At 41.9% G+C, this 12,985-nt stretch overlaps 1 protein-coding gene across 1 annotated transcript in view; it reads right to left on the reverse strand.

Moving 5' to 3' along the window:
• gabra5 (gamma-aminobutyric acid type A receptor subunit alpha5) overlaps positions 1–12,985 on the reverse strand; it is an 82,724-nt gene that overhangs the window by 32,796 nt on the left and 36,943 nt on the right. The window lies entirely within an intron of this gene.

Raw genomic sequence — 12,985 nt, forward strand, 5'->3', positions numbered from 1 at the left:
AGAATTAGACCTCTCAGCCTTATTATTCTTCTCAACCCCCTAACCTTTGACACCCTTACTTATCAAGAACCTAACAACGTTTGCTGTAAATATACCTAAGGAGATAGAGAGTGGAGTGGAGAATTGTTTTTCAAATTGAGTCTAATGACAAGTGGTGTGTCACAGGGATTAGTGCTGCATCCTTTGTTGTTTGCCAATCATATTAATGACTTGGATGAGAATGTTAGTGCCACTATTAATAAGTTTGTAGATGACACCAAAATTGGTGGTGTGAAGGACAGTGGAGAAGATTGTCTAAGGTTACTATAGGATGTAGGTCAACTGGGAAAGTAGGCAAAAGAAAAGCAGATGGAATTTAACTCAAATAAATGCAAGATATCCCCAAGAGGACCACACCTTGTCATAGGGTTTGGAGACCTGCGTGCCTCAACGGCACCAAGAGCTACATTGTGCTGGCTGGAGCCAGGGCCGTGTGCTTTGGCTCTTGGTCGCGTCATCCATGCCATGTAGGTCAAAGGGTAGAGGCCAGACTAAGAGTGGTCCACTGGTCCTCCAGGTACAGGGGTTCAACTCAGTGTTAGCAACCCTGACTGGTCAAAAAAAGACAATTGTTATGGAAACAGCAACAAAGAATCCTCCAATACAGGCAGAGATGGCGGAGCTTCATTGCTGCCCTAAACACCAGCAGTGAAAGGGGCAGGTGCTAAGTGCAAAATAATGGCATTTGGAAAGTCCAACTTGCAAAGTAAATGATGGGGGTAAATTAGTAAATAGAGAGATCAAGGAATACAAGTCCATAGTTGCTGAAAGTGGTGATACAGGTAGACAGGGTGGTGAAAAAGGCAAATGGCATGCTTACCTTTACTGGAAGGGGCACTGAGAACAAGAATTGGGGTGTTATATTACACAAACACACTTGATCTCACAGCTAAACAAAGCCAATGATAGACTTAAGGTATATCTGCATAATTAAAACCACATTTTCAGTATTTCTACTTTTCTCCCCACTGAAACAAAATGCATTGTTTATATATTAACAAGATGTAAGTGGTCAGTTTTAAAGAAAAAAAAATCAAAATCCAGATTCTGGAAATCTGAAATAAAAACTGAAAATACTGGAAACTCTGCAGATCAGGAGGCAAATTTCTAATTGTCCTCATTAATCAAACACCTCTATAAACATTGGGTTCGCCTGTGAAGTCCTGGCCTCATTCCATCAGAGATCTATCTGTCCTCTCCCACTTCCTCTCTGAAACTTCTCACTTTCCTTGCTCTCTGACCTTTCACTGTGCCTCTTTTTCTCAGATGCTGCCTATCCTGTTGAGAATTTTCTGATACGTCACTTTTAATTACTGCAAGCCTTTAATGTAGAGGGTTGAAAGCCTGTTGTGAAGAAGGTAGTTTCGAAGTCAGTTGTCCTGAAAATGCACACATGTTGGAGGATTTGTAACTAGTAGAGATCCTGTACATAAAGTGCTGGAGGAACTCAGCAGATCGAACAGCATCTATGGAGGAAAATGGATAGTTGACATCTCCAGTTAAGACCCTTTATAAGGACTGGTCAACAATCCACTTTCCTCCAAAGATGCTGCCTGACTTCCTCCAGAACATTGCATGTTGCTCCAGATTGGAACATCTGCATTCTCTCGTATCCCCGAACAAAGATTCTAATTGGTTCAGTATTCTTTTATGATAATTCTCTTGCTCTATGGAGAACAAGAGAGATAGTTATATTTCTGTCTCCTTATGTTTAAAATAACAGCAGGAAATAGTGACATATTCCTCATTAATATATTAAAAATCCTAAGGTAGCTGGAAGGTGTTTCCAGATGTTCCTATCCACATCCATTCCTTAATCAACAGTAACAAAATGTGTATTTAAAGTCACCATTGCAGTTGCATTGGGTCCTGTCTAAAGGAAGATGTTCCACCCTCAATAGATCATATTAAAGTTGTGACTTGTAACTGGGCTACAAAACTGTGAAAAATGATTTTGGTTATGAATAAATTAGGGTCAAGTAGAGTGCCGTGCACAATCCTGATTTGATGGAGGCAGACGTGAGAGCACGGAGGAACAACTGGTGAAACTTCTGAAATGTCTGTTCCACTCCCGTTGCTACTGTGTGATCCAGAATCTCTGGAGGGGAAGGCCCCGAGTCCTTGGCTTTGCTTGTCGCTCGGTGTCTGGGGCGGGGTCAAAGCGCTCGGCAGAGATGGTGCTCAGTGCTCAGTGTGGAGGGCTGGTCGGATGCTCGAAGTTTTCGGACGGACTGAGAGTCGGCTGCGGTCGGGTGCTTCCAGGGTGCTGCATTGGCAAGTTTGCGGCGCTGGAGGTTTATGGCAGGGAGAGTTTCACCCTTCTACCGTCTGCGTGAAATGATGAGGCTCTCGGGACTTTGAGACTTTTTTTTACCGTGCCCATGATCTTCTCTTTATCAAATTAAGGTATTGCTTTGCACTGTTGTAACTGTATGTTATAATTATGTGGTTTTTGTCAGTTTTAGTCTTGGTCTGTCTGGGTGTTTCTGTGATATCATACTGGAGGAACAATGTATCATTTCTTAATGCATGCATTTCTAAATGACAATAAATGAGGACTGAGTGTCCTCATAATCTAAATTCTGGAAAGAGAAGCTAGATTGTGAGATTGGAAAGAAATTAATAACTGACTAGAGAGCTGTTTCCTTAATCTTGTTTGGATCAAGCAGACTTGGAACACTCTACAGCAAAGTAATAGGTTTGGAAATTTGGAATATGAATAAGTTTCCTACATGTGTTGTACCATCAGTCACTCTTCAAGTATTTCTGCATCTCTGAGGAACCTCTCCAGTAATATGTCTTCTGCCTTTAACAAAATGTTATAAAGCAGTTATGAAACAATTACTTGTGGAAATGATGCATACAAATTACTTTGAGGAAGCGAATGAGATGGAACTTGTTTATATGTAAACTGGCAGAGAATTTATACAAGTAATTTAATACTACCAATCATGTGTGGGTCAAGGAGCAGAAAATGGGGACCTTCGAATTTAGTAGTTATATTGTTTGATAGGGAGGTGAGTTATTCAGAGTAAAATGTTGGTCAATCCCAGCCAGGACACTGGTAACAAGTCTTTTGCAATGAGCACTCACTGCCCCAGAAGGGAAAGTTTTACCTTGGTTCTCATTCCTATTAAATATGTAATTAAAAGCATGTCTATGTGGGTATCATATAACATTAGAATAATTGAAGTGGTTTATAGTGTTTAATTCCAGTCTCTGTACAAAAAAAAGAACATATCTGCGACTGAGAGTGTACAAAGTGATAATTCAGTAGTTTGGATCCTGGGATACCAGGTCTGCTAAATGAGGAGAAAGTGAGTGGTCTCTGTTCTCTTGAGTTCGGTCAACTGTGAGATGTCTTCATTGAAATATAGTAGAATTCTTCAAGAGATCATCAGGGTAGAGGCAGGGAGGATACTTCCTCTGTCTGAGGTACTTTGAACTGAGGATCCTGGTCTTAAAATACAGAGTAGGCCTATTAGGGCTGAAAATAGGAGACATTTCTTCCTATAAGCAATTATGCATTTATAGAGTTCTTCATCCCAGAGCAGGGGTTTTGCATTCAAAACTAGGATTACTAGATTTCTCAATATTAGAAGGAATTGAGGGATATGGGAATAAATGGTAAAATATCAGCCATAACCTTGCTGAACAGCAACTCTGATTGGTATCCCTGGTCTTACATATATTCAAAGTTCAAAGTAACTTTATTATCAAAGTACGTATACGTCACCATATACTATTTTGAGATTCATTTTCTCCCAGGTATTCACAGTAGAACAGCGAAATGCAGTAAAGTCAATGAAAAGCTACATGCAAATACTGATGAACAACCAATATGCAACAGATAACAAACTGCAAATACAAACAAGTAAATAAATAATATTGAGAACATGAGTGTTAGAGTCCTTGAAGATGAGCCCGGAGGTTGTAAATTCAGTTCAGAGTTGAGGTGAATGAAGTTATCTCTGCCAGTTCAGAAGCCTGATGGTTAAAGGGTAATGTCTGCTCATGAATCTGGAGGTGTGGGACCTAAGGCTCCTGTACATCCTTCCCAATGGCGGCAGCGAGAAGAAAGCATGGAGTGGATGATGTGGGTCCTTGATGATAGATGCTGCTTTCCTGTGACAACAGTCCTGGTAGAGAGAGCTTTACCTGTGACGGATAGGTGAAGTACCTCTTGGCCCAGACCCAAACAAAACATGTGTTATTGGAGGGTGTTTGTGGACCTGTAGCTGGCAAAAGTCATGCCCGTAAAAGGGAATCTCATAACAGAAACCTTCATTTGTAACTATCACACCAATTCCACATGGTGTTCCAAGTGAACACTTTTAATCTGTCTTGGAACAAGCATTGAATAAATTATTGAAACTCTCATTCAAGTTAGGAAATAAAAGCCTAATTTTCCAATTCAAATTAACCAATGCAATTAAAAGGATAACATTATATTGCATAATGAAATAATGGCATAATAGAGAAGGCAGGGGGTCCAGCAGACTTGTATGTGACCTGTTTGGGTTAAGCTGGCCTAACATAGATTTCTGGTGGTATATTTTAATGAGTGCACTGAACAGATTTTCAAGATTTAACTGCAGATTATTTCACTGTTACACTTGTAATATATACATTGCCTGCTATTAATCTTCCAGCGCATAGCCTATATTATGGCATCCAATCATTAGAAATATGTGACATAGGATCAGAAGATGTTGAACCCTTGTGAGTTGAGTTAAGAAACTGCGAGGGTAAAAAGACCCTAATGGCACTTATATACAGGCCTCCAAACAGCAGCTGGGATGTGGACTACAGATTACATCAGGAAATAAAAAAGGTAGAAAAAGCTGCTCAAAAGGGCAATGTTATGATAGTCATGGGAGATTTTAACATGTAGGTAGATTAGCAAAAATCAGGTTGGTAATGGATCTCAAGAGAGTAAATTTGTTGAATGCCTACAAGATGGCTTTTTAGAGCAGTTTGTCATTGAGCCAAATAGGGGATCAGCTATGCTAGATTGGGTGTTATGTAATGAACCGGAGGCAATTAAGGAGTTTAAGGTAAAGGGACCCTTAGGAGTCAGTGATCACAATACAATTGAGTTCAACTTGAAATTTGATGGTGAGAAAGTAAAGTCTGATGTAGAGTAAATGAAATTACAATGGTATGAGAGAGAAGTTAGCCGAAGTAAATTGGCAGGAGATGCCGGCAGGGATGACAGCAGAGCAGCAATGGCTTGAGTTTCTGGGAAACATGAACAGATGTATTCCAAAAACAAAGAAATACTCAAATGGCAAAATATAATGACTGTGGCTATTAAGGGAAGTCAAAGCTAATGTAAAAGCAAAAGAGAGGGCATACAACAAAACAAAAATTAGTGGGGAAAATAGAGGATTGGGAATCTTTTAAAAACCTACAGAAAGCAACTAAGAGAATCATTCAGAGGGAAAAGAGGCTTCTTTATTAGGTACACCTAATGCAAAAATATCATCAGCCATTCATGTGGCAGCTACTCAATGGATAAAAGCATATGAACATGGTCAAGATATTCAGCTCTTGTTGAGACCAAATATCAGAATAGGGAACACATACAAAATGCTGGAGGAACATAGCAGGTGAGGCAGCATCTATGGAAAGGAAAAAAGAAGTCCACACTTCAGGCTGAGATCCTTCATCAGGACCTAATCAGAATGGGGAAGAAATGTGATCTAAGTGACTTTAACCATGGATCAATTTCTTGGTGCCAGACGGAATGGCTTGAGTATCTCAGAAAATGCTGATCTCTTGGGATTTTCAGGCACAATAACCTCTAGAGCAGGGGGTTCCCAAACTATTTTATGCCTTGAACACCTACCATTAACTGAGGGATCTGCGGTTGGGGACCTCTGTTCTGGAGCTTACAGAGAATGGTACAAAAAACCAAAACCATCCAGTGAGCAGCAGTTCTGTGGGTGAGAAATGCTTTGTTAATGAGGGAGTCAGAGGAGAATGGCCAGACTGGTTCAAGCTGACAGGAAGGCGACAGTAACTCAAAGAACCACATGTTACATCAGTCGACATTTCAGGTCGAGATTCTTCATCAAGACCTGATGAAGGGCCTTGGCCCGAGACATTGCCAGTTTATTCTTTTCCATAGGTGCTGCCTGACCTGATGAGCTCCCCCAGCATTTTGTGTGTGTCGCTTAGATTTCTAGCATCTGCAGATTTTCTCATGTTCGTTATATCAGTGGTGTGCAGAAGAACATCTCGAAGTACTCAACACGTTGAACCACAAAGTAGATGGGCCACACCAGCAAAAGACTATGAACATATATCTAGTTAACACTTTAGTAGGTACAGGAAATACCCAATGAAGTGGCTGCTGATTGAATATCTGGGACAGAGTTCAAGTTTGACGTAACTGCATGGTTTAGATGTCTCAACTTCCATTCACTTTTTCAATCCATTGATGAAATTTCTGCCTTGTAATCACTTGCAGGCCTGCGTTATTTCTGTCATAATCTTGAAACAAATTCTGCTCCCTTGCAACAATGCATCATAACAATCCTATCCATATGATCTTACAAAATAATTACTGTCAACCCTTGAATTGCCTGGCAGGTTTTATTGGCTGCCTCCTGTGGTTTGATCAAACCATTATCTAGACAAGAGATAACTGGAAACTGGAAATAACCAGTCTCTTGCCTATTTAATTGGCAAGTTTACAGAGATTAATTGTTCACATTGATAATGTGAGCAGCTATTACCTAAGTGGAAGAAGAAAACTTGCATTTACGACCTTCACCACACCTTAATCCACTTTACAGTCAATTTATAATTTTGGAGGTTGTAGTCACTAATGAAAGGTAGGACACAAGGGAGCCAATTTGCACACAATAAGGTCCCACTAAAGAAAGAAGACTAATTACCACTAGTTTGATATTTACAGGAACATGTCTGTAGTTCCCTGTGTATTACAACTCATTACTTTGAACTTTATGTACAAAAGTTCTCAGCTGTTTGTCAGTGTTGCAAATTGCATCAGGAGCAGCAGTGGCATTAGTTTGCCCTCTACTTACCCCTGAGCTCAAAGTGCTGATTACTAATTTCTCCATTAATCTCAAGGCTTTGATTGGTTCTGATGGTTTTGAATCTATGACTTCCAAGGATGTGGGTTGAGGATTGACAAACGGCTTTCAATCCAGACAGATCTGCGGTTTTGCATTTTGGGAGATCAGACCCAGTGTCTGATCTTTTACAGTAAATGGTAGGGCCCTGTGGAGGGTTATGGAACAGAGGGACCTAGGAGTGCAATGCAGAATACACTGAAAGCAGCATCACAGTTAGAAAAGCTGATGAAGAAAGCATTTGGCACACTGGCCTTTGTCACTCAGAGGACTATGTATACTTATGTTGCATTTATATGCAATATATCACTGCATTTGCATCACTGTCTGATACGGCGGGGGGGGGCGTGGTGGAAGGGGGCTACTGCACAGGACCAAAAGAGGGTTGTAAATCTAGTCAGCTCCATCTTGGGTGCTAGCCTACAAGGTACCCAGGACAACTTCAGGGAGCGGTGTCTCAGAAAGGCAGCATCCATTATTAAGTCCTCCAGCACCCAGGGCATGCCCTTTTCTCACTGTTACCATCAGGTAGGAGGTACAGAAGCCTGAAAGCACACACTCAGTGATTCCAGAACAGATTCTTCCCCTCTGCCATCCGATTCCTAAATGGACATTGAACCATTGGACGCTACCTCATTTTTTTAATATAGTATTTCTGTCTTTTTGCATGTTTTTACATCTATTCAATATACGTATACTGGTATTGATTTATGAGGCGTGATTGATAAGTTCATGGCCTAAGGTAGTAGAAGTCAATTTTAGAAAACCTAGCACATTTATTTTTCAACATTGTCCCCTCCTACATTTACAGACTTAGTGCAGCAGTCGTGGAGCATACGGATCTTGGACCACCAGAAAGTGTCCACAGCAGGGGTGATTGATTAGTTCATGGCCTAAGGTAGAAGGAGATGAGTTATACAGCCCTCGTTACATGCACATGCAATTCAACTCTTTCAGTGATTATGCAGAAAGTTTGAAGTTAATATCTCTTCTCCTTCTACCTTAGGCGACAAACTTATTAATCACCCCTGCTGTGGATACTTTCTGGAGGCCCATGATCTATACGCTCCACAACCGCTGAACTAAGTGTGTAAATGTAGGAGGGGACCACATTGGAAAATAAATGTGCTAGGTTTTCTAAAATTGACTCCTTCTACCTTAGGCCATGAACTTATCATTCACCCCTCGTACTTATTTATTATTATTATTTTTATATATTTATTTTTTTCCTTCTATATTATGTATTGCATTGAGCTGCTGCTGCTAAGTTAACAAATTTCACGTCACATGCTGGTGATAATAAACCTGATTCTGATAGAAGATGTTGGTAAGACCATACTTGGGAGTACTGTGTACAGTTTTGTTACAGAGAAGATGTTATTACACTAGAGTAAGTGTAGCAAGATGTTACCTGGACTTGGGGCCTTGAGTTACAAGGAAAGATTGTGTAGTCTATTTCCTCTAATGTGGAGATCGAGGGTGGCCTGATCGAGGTATATAATGTCAAGAGGGGCATAGATTTTGGAAGTCTGTGTGCATGAAAGCACGTAGTCCTTTCTCCAGGGAGGTGGTATGGAAAACAAGAGGACACAGATTTAAGATCAGAGGCAAGACTTTAAAAAGGAACATCAGGCAGCTTCTTCATGCAAAGGGAGGTGTGTATTTGGAAGGAGCATTGATTGAGTAGTTAAGAATTAGCACATGAGTAAATTTTAAAAGCCATCTAGATAAGTCCATGGAGAGGGTTGGTTTAGTGGGTCGTGGGGCAAATGTAGGCAGATGAGGCCACCTTTTTTTCCTTCTCACCTCTTCTTCCACTCTTCTTTCTTTCTCATTTTTCCCTCTCTGCTTTACTATTCCTCCATGAAGTGGGGTGATGTGCAACTCTGTGCCTGATCTTTCTTGCATTTCCTTTCTTTTGCTGTCAATATTTTTATTTTGCTTTTGACCCACTTTCCTCTTTCTCCTCCAAAGTATGATATTTCATAGCCAGGAATCTAACTGTGGGACTGAACCTGATATCTGTGAGATCTTGAATTACAGTAAACTGATGGAGTTTGTTCAGCCCATTACAATTCCCGCAGGTTGAGAAACAGCAATCCACAAGGCCATAAGACATAGGAGCAGAATTAGGCCATTTGGCCCATTGAGTCTGTTCCTCCATTCCATCATGGCCAATTTCTTTTCACTCTGTATTCCATTCTCCTGCTCTCATCTTTAATGCCCTTACAAATCAAGAGCCCATCAGCCTCTACATTAAATATATTCAATGAATTGATTGCCACAGCCAACTTTGGTGATGAATTCCTCAGACTCACCACCACCTGACTGAAGAAACTCCTCCCAATCCCTGTTCTAAAGGGATGTCCCTCTATTCTGAGGCTGTGCCCTCTGACCCTGAACTCCTCCACTATAGGAAACATCCTCTCTATCCAGACCTTTCAGTACTCACCGGGCTTCCATGAGATTCCCCACACATTCTTCTAATCTCCAGTGGGTATAGGCCCAGAGCCATCAAATGCTCCTTATACATTAATAAAAATTCTGGGATCATTCTCATGAACCTTCTCTGGACTGATCCTAAACCAACTTCCCCCATTGGATAAATTGCTCAGCTGGTGACAGGTCTTCAAACACACAAGGGACGGGGAACATTTGAGTTGGGGAATGAGCCCTTCCTTCTCTTCATCTTAGCATCACTTTGCCACAGCATTCACCTCCTGTCCTGCTTACATCTGCAGCTTTTCCTCTGAATTCTGGCTTCATCTCTTCACCTTTCTTGACATATTCCCTGCTGTCTTCCTCAGGCCCTTTTATCCCTGGCCCCCTATTCTCCCCTACACCTGTTAGTAATGCAGGAAAGGATTGGGTCATGGAGCACTACAGCATAGCGACAGGCACTTTGGCCCATCCAGCCTGTGCCGAAATAATACGTATTCGGCCTAGTCTCATTGACCTGCACCCAGACTGTAGCCCTCCATATCCCTCCCTCCATGCACCCATGGGCTTTTGAGAGCAACTCGTTCCACACTCTCACCACCCTTTGAGTGAAGAAGACCTCGTCATGTTCTCCTTCAACATTTCACCTTTCATCCTTAACCCATGACCCCTAGTTCTAGTCTCATGCAAACTCAGTGGAAAAGCCCTGTCCATATCATTCATAATTTTATGTACTTCTATCAAATCTCCCCTTACTTTCCTTTTGAAAGTGAAATGGAGGAACTGAGGGAAATACATGTTAGTAGGGAAGTGGTGTTAGGTAAATTGAAGGGATTAAAGGCAGATAAATCCCCAGGGCCAGATGGTCTGCATCCTAGAGTGCTTAAGGAAGTAGCCCAAGAAATAGTGGATGTATTAGTGATAATTTTTCAAAACTCTTTAGATTCTGGACTAGTTCCTGAGGATCGGAAGGTGGCTAATGTAATCCCACTTTTTAAAAAAGGAGGGAGAGAGAAACCGGGGGATTATAGACCGGTTAGCCTAACATCGGTGGTGGGGAAACTGCTAGAGTCAGTTATCAAAGATGTGATAACAGCACATTTGGAAAGCGGTGAAATGATCGGACAAAGTCAGCATGGACTTGTGAAAGGAAAATCATGTCTGACGAATCTCATAGAAATTTTTGAGGACGTAACTAGTAGGGTGGATAGGGGAGAACCAGTGGATGTGGTATATTTGGATTTTCAAAAGGCTTTTGACAAGGTCCCACACGGGAGATTAGTGTACAAACTTAAAGCACATGGTATTGGGGGTAAGGTATTGATGTGGATAGAGAATTGGTTGGCAGACAGGAAGCAAAGAGTGGGAATAAATGGGACCTTTTCAGAATGGCAGGCGGTGACTAGTGGGGTACCGCAAGGCTCAGTGCTGGGATCCCAGTTGTTTACGATATATATTAATGACTTGGATGAGGGAATTAAATGCAGCATCTCCAAGTCTGCGGATGACACGAAGCTGGGCAGCAGTGCTAGCTATGAGGAGGATGCTAAAAGGATGCAGGGTGACTTGGATAGGTTAGATGAGGGGGCAAATTCATGGCAGATGCAATTTAATGTGGATAAATGTGAAGTTGTCCACTTTGGTGGCAAAAACAGGAAAACATTATTATCTGAATGGTGGCCGATTAGGAAAAGGGAAGGTGCAACGAGACCCGGGTGTCATTATACACCAGTCATTGAAAGTGGGCATGTAGGTACAGCAGGCAGTGAAAAAGGCGAATGGTATGCTGGCATTTATAGCAAGAGGATTCGAGTACAGGAGCAGGGAGGTACTACTGCAGTTGTACACGGCCTTGGTGAGACCACACCTGGAGTATTGTGTGCAGTTTTGGTCCCCTTATCTGAGGAAAGACATTCTTGCCATAGAGGGAGTACAAAGAAGGTTCACCAGGTTGATTCCTGGGATGGCAGGACTTTCATATGATGAAAGACTGGATGAACTAGGCTTATACTCATTGGAATTTAGAAGATTGAGGGGGGATCTGATTGAAAAGTATAAAATCCTAAAGGGATTGGACAGGCTAGATGCAGGAAGATTGTTCCCGATGTTGGGGAAGTCCAGAACGAGGGGTCACAGTTTGAGGATAAAGGGGAAGCCTTTTAGGACCGAGATTAGGAAAAACTTCTTCACACAGAGAGTGGTGAATCTGTGGAATTCTCTGCCACAGGAAACAGTTGAGGCCAGTTCATTGGCTATATTTAAGAGGGAGTTAGATATGGCCCTTGTGGCTAGAGGGATCAGAGGGTATGGAGGGAAGGCTGGTACAGGGTTCTGAGTTGGATGATCAGCCATGATCATACTGAATGGTGGTGCAGGCTCGAAGGGCCGAATGGCCTACACCTGCACCTATTTTCTATGTTTCTATGAAAGCAAATGTAGGGACATTTCAGGGTTCAGAGGAGTATCCTGCCATGCTGCCATTCCCTCCACTATCATTTCAGTTCTGATTGCATCCCTCTTCCAGCCTGCCTGGAGTTGGAGGACTGTCCATGTTTGTGGGAGGGAGGAAAGGGGCTTGTTTTGTTTTTGTTGTTTTGTTACTTGGTGTGTTCTGTGTTGCTCTGCCAAGCATTGTGGGCATGCTACGTTGGCACCAGAATTGTGTGGCAACACTTGTGGGCTGTTCCCAACATACCCCTAGGTTGTGTTGGTTGTTAATGCAAACTACATACGTTACAGTCTGCTTTGACATACAGTACTGTGCACGTCTTAGACACATAAGTGTACTGATGTAGTTTTACGTATTGCACTATACCACTGTGGTAAAAAATTCTTGACATATGTGAGTGATGATAAACCTGATTCTGATGTGGGTCTATTGTGGACTGAGAACGGGAAGAGGACAGGCAGAGGGGAATCATGGTTTGTAAAACGGGAGGGGGGAGGACGCGGGAAGCACCAGAGAGACATTCTGTAATGATCAATAAACCAATTGTTTGGAATCAAACGACTTTGCCCTGGCACTTCTTCTTGGCCACCCGTCTCGCCAGTCCTAATATCCGTTGCTCCTGCCAGATTTACAAACACGCTGTCTGTTCCACGTTGACAAAGACAGTACTATGCAAAAGCCTTGGGCACCCTTTTGCACAGTACTGTCAGTACATGTGATAAATAAAACTCATTCTGAATCTGATACCTTTCAGAACAGATAAATTTCTCCCCACCTTCATACGAAGGGGAGACCCCAACCCTCACTTCAATTTTCCATTCACTCCTCTGACTCTAATTGCCTTATCTAGTTCTGTCCTTGTACATCGCTACCATCCATTTCATGACTCATCATGTGCTCCTGCTGTAATTTCCTCCCATAGGTTAATCAGTAGCCTCTCCAAAGAACGGATTTG

The sequence above is a fragment of the Mobula birostris genome, chromosome 7 (assembly GCF_030028105.1).
Source record: "Mobula birostris isolate sMobBir1 chromosome 7, sMobBir1.hap1, whole genome shotgun sequence".
In the NCBI taxonomy this organism is placed as follows: Eukaryota; Metazoa; Chordata; class Chondrichthyes; order Myliobatiformes; family Myliobatidae; genus Mobula; species Mobula birostris.